The 4,347-nt window shown below is 49.0% G+C and overlaps 1 long non-coding RNA gene across 1 annotated transcript; it reads right to left on the bottom strand.

Annotated features, from left to right (window-relative positions):
- Positions 1-292: 292 nt before the first annotated feature.
- Positions 293-3,393, bottom strand: Gm17746 (predicted gene, 17746). Its single transcript, NR_045844.1, has 3 exons — positions 3,283-3,393; positions 1,307-1,419; positions 293-1,183 (listed from the first exon to the last, which is right to left on the bottom strand). It is a non-coding gene; the product is annotated as a predicted gene, 17746 (long non-coding RNA).
- Positions 3,394-4,347: the final 954 nt, after the last annotated feature.

The following is a 4,347-nucleotide window of genomic DNA, read 5'->3' as shown; positions in this document are numbered from 1 at the left end:
GAGCCTCAGTTTCCCCACTGGAGAAGAACGAATCATCCCTGCCTCACCAGAGACTGGCTCCTTCCCCTCACCTTGAACTCTCCTCATTTAAAGTGAAGCCGAACTGCTTTTCCTAACCAGCCTCATTTAGTTTCCGGTTCTGGCAGTTTCCAAAGCTCAGACTGTTTGGGGCCCACAAGCCCGAGCTTCCTGTCATCTTCCCTTGTGGGTCACATACCAACGGGGGCGGGAGGAGGTAGGGAGGGCATAGAGTCAGGTCAGCTCCAGGGACCCTGCACCAGCCTGGACCAGCCACAGTAGCACAAATAGTTTAATTATTAACTCTTTCCCGGTCGCAGCCAGCCTCCCACGCACACGCCTGGGATTCTAACCCCTGCATCTCGTTCAATGTAACCCCACCGCCCACAGGGTGAGGACCAGCGTGCTTGGCTCCTGAGTCACAGCTTCATGGAGCTTTTTCTTCCTTCCAGGGTTTCATGGTCCTTTCAGGAGAATCATGCTTGCTTTGTATGTCAGCAACGACTCCCTTTGGAGGCCATGTCTCTACATCAATGTCTCTGATCCCTCTTCCTTCTTCCTCTTGCCTTGGTCACCCCCAAGACCCTGGTTCTCAGTATCATGACAGCAGTGTTGGACTCCCAACCTCTGTATGACTCCCCTCTCTTGAGGACCCCAGTGCTTGAGGAATGTGTGATTCTCTTCTCTCCTCAGGGTACCATTGTGCCACAGGGTTGACCATGTCCATCATCCTCGTGTATCTCTTGAGGAGCAAACCTTCTCCTGTCACTCCTGTGCCTTTGCTGTCTTATTGCCAAAGCTCCTTATCATGACACCAAAGTTCAGGTCTCTCCTTGTATTCAACACCAGTGGCCTCTGGCTCCAGGTTCTGCTCCATCATCACCCCTGCCTCCCTGACCACACCTGACTGGTCTCTCCATCTTCAATACCTACTTCTCTGGCTCCAAACCTTGGCTGTGAGAGTCACACCTCCCTCCTGAAGATCCCCTTGGCCCCATGTTGATTTCCCTTTAATCATCAAAGCCTTGTGCCTCACTCCCCATGAGGCCCTGCAACTGAATGGACGACAGCATCTTCCTTCCCTCTGCAGCGGTCCAGGATACACTCAGGAAAGGCAAGCCAGGCCCCTCTGTGGATGTCTTCCCTGGGATGCTGCAACAGATAACTGTAAACCAAGTGGAATTAAAACAACAAAAGCCAATCGCTTCATAATTCTGTGCTAGAACTGCCAGGTTGGGGTGCCCTCCAGCCTGTTCCTTGGAAGCTCTAGGAGGGGACCCCTCCTTACCTCTTCTCAGTTCCAACTGGGCCAGCAACACGCCTTGACTTGTAGATGCAACATTCCAAACTCTACTGCCATCTCTGGGTGGTACTATCTGTGTGTGTCCAACTCCCTCCTTCCTGTAAGGACACTAGTCACTGGGTGAGGGCCCAGGCATGTCATCTCGTTCTACCTACATTGTATCTGCAAAAACTCTATATCCAAATAAAGTCATGTTTTCATTTTTTTTGTTTGTTTGTTTGTTTGTTGTTTTTTGGGTTTTTTGTTTTTTTGTTTTTTTGGTTTTTTTTTTTTTGAGACAGGGTTTCTCTGTATAGCCCTGGCTGTCCTGGAACTCACTCTGTAGACCAGGCTGGCCTCGAACTCAGAAATCTGCCTGCCTCTGCCTCCCGAGTGCTGGGATTAAAGGCGTGCGACACCACGCCCGGCTAAAGCCATGTTTTCAAGATGAAGACTTGGATGTGGCCATTTGGAAGAACATGATTAAATCTATGTCACCAGCCGTGGGCCCTGGACATTCTGCTGCATCCTCCTGGCCTGGCTTCTGGGACATGGAAGCTCTGAAGATGTCGTGAAAGAAGAAGGCTAAAAGTGGGCTGGGTCCAGCATAGACTTTGGCCTTTCCCTGTTGAGACCCATGATCCTTTCTTACAGGTAGAACTTGAAGTCTAGTGGTTGTTGCCTCTACCCCCCCCTCTTTCCTTTTTTCTCTCTTCCCCCTCTCTTCCTACCTCTCTCCTCTCTCTTCTCGATCCTCAGTCTCTCTCTCTCTCTCTCTCTCTCTCTCTCTCTCTCTCTCTCTCTCATCTCATCTCATCACACTGAGGTGACAGTATGGGGCCAAAACATGGTCTGTGCACTCCTAGTTTTTTTTCAGGGTCAGGGGGCAGAGGTGAGCATTTGGTGGCGTTATAGATTTCTTTCCGCCTTGTGTTTAGAGACAAGGACTCTCTGTTCAAGAACCAGGAACTCCCTGGCTCTGCTGACTAGTCAGAAGCCTGCCTCTGCCTCCCCAGTGCTGGGATAACAAGAGTGTGCCTGGCTTTTTACTGGGTTTAGGGGATCCAAGCTTGGTCCCCATACTTACCCAGCAAGCACTTTGCTCACAGAGCTGTCTCCCAAGCCCTAAGCACAGATATGCTGCTTTGTAACATACAAAAATCCTCACGAACCTTATCAGTTGCTCTAAAGTAATGAAGAACCTCAGTGTAGAGCTTTTTATGGAGCCCAGGGCAACAGAGTACTTGGTTCTCAAAGCCTGAGTACCCAAGCCCACTGACACAGGATCCTTGGCACAAGCCAAGCCACCTTCTGTCTCAGTGTCTCTTCTATAAGGTGTGAGCACACAGGTCTAGGTGGGAGTCCCTAGAAAGAGTCACAGCAGACCCCTGGCTATTGTGTGTTCATTCCTCTCAATTCTCCCAACTTCCCCTGTTTTGTGCAATGTAAATAGGAGTCACAGAGGCAATCTGAGCCAACATGTTTACATTGTACAAAACTGAAGACCCTTAGACTCCTCCTGGTAGGAGATGTCAAGGCCAGAAGCATTCTCTTCTGAGCTAGGGGTTTGGCTCAGTCAACAAGGGGCTGTTTGCTGAGTGTTATCAGAGACCTCCAAAGCTCCATAAAGCCTAGAGTTCAGCTCTCCACCCTGAGAAGGCAGAGATCAAGGGCCTCTTTGAGGATCAATTACTCGGAACACAGAGGGGCTCACAGAGGCTGTGCAGTTAAACAGAAAACACGGCTTTCTACCAGTGCCTGCATCCTGTCCCCCGACCCCCAGGCTCCTCCACACTCAATTCCAATGAATCTTAGTCAGGCAACCAACAGCTCATTAGTGTAAAGTAAGACAGCTGTGAAAATGTCACCAGAGACTGCAACTTTGAGGATGGACAGTGCATTCGGTGCCCATGGAACCCCTCCCCTCAGCCTCTGCAGGCTCTCCCCCCTCTCTCTACCTCACCCTCTGCTTCTCTCCACACCTGCAGCTTTGCCTTGCCTGCATCCTGAGCCTTGATCTCCAAGCAGAAGTTCGGCTTCTTGAAGCATGAGAGGGACACAGCTGAGGAATTCTTCACTTCCGGTTCATTTTCCTGCATTGCTAGGTCCACTCCCTCCCAGCCCTGTGGCTCATCAAAGACCTAAATGAGGATCTTGTTAGTACAGATGAGAAGGGAGAACTCTTTTGAAACAGGATCCAGGGTCTCCACAGGATGGTAGCCGTTCAGCCAACGGGAAAGGACAGCACAGTGCTGGACAGGACTCCCTGGAAAGGGCCTTGATTATTGATCATTTTTCTCACTAAGGTTCACTCAGTGTCTATCAAGGTTTAACTCCGCCCCCCCACCCATTCACCCTAACAGAAATGGGTTCTCTTTTCCAAGTGGCCAAGTCGTGATGGCATTTCCTATCCTCATTGCTTTCTTCTCATTATGTAGAAGTAAAAATGTTTCTGGAGTGGGACATTTCCTAAATGCCAGGGCAGCTTCCAGGGAATAGCGATGACAGTTGGCCAGAGTATCTCTTTGGCCGGTCTCTCCTGAATCTCCCTGACAAGGATGGGGAAAGTCACCATTTACACAGTGTGCATATTAATAACATGTGGTATAACATATCCCTTGTATATAAATACTAGGTAATATGACATAATATACATATAGTATACATTTAAATTTTATTTTTCATCTAAGTATGCACGAGTGCATACATATACATGTAGGTACTTATGGTGATCAGAAGAAGGCACCAGTTTCCCTGGAGCTGGAGTTTAGGCAACTGTGAAGGGGTCCTGTGAAAGAGTAGCAAGAGCTCTTAACCACTGAGCCATCTCTCTAGCACAAATGCACACACGAGCAGATGCTCATGCCTGCGGAGGCCTGAGGTTGATTTAGGGAGTCAGACTCAACCATTCCTCTACTCTATTCATTAAACCAAGGACTCTCAATCAAACGCCAAGCTTACCAATGTGGCAGATCTGACTGGGCAGCATGTGTGTGTTATATAAAGAGAACTATAGATTATGTATATATTAACATGTGTTTATGTTA

This window comes from Mus musculus, chromosome 12 (assembly GCF_000001635.26).
Source record: "Mus musculus strain C57BL/6J chromosome 12, GRCm38.p6 C57BL/6J".
In the NCBI taxonomy this organism is placed as follows: domain Eukaryota; kingdom Metazoa; phylum Chordata; class Mammalia; order Rodentia; family Muridae; genus Mus; species Mus musculus.
Note: the sequence above shows the minus strand (reverse complement) of the source record. Positions and strands in the feature narration are given on the sequence as shown.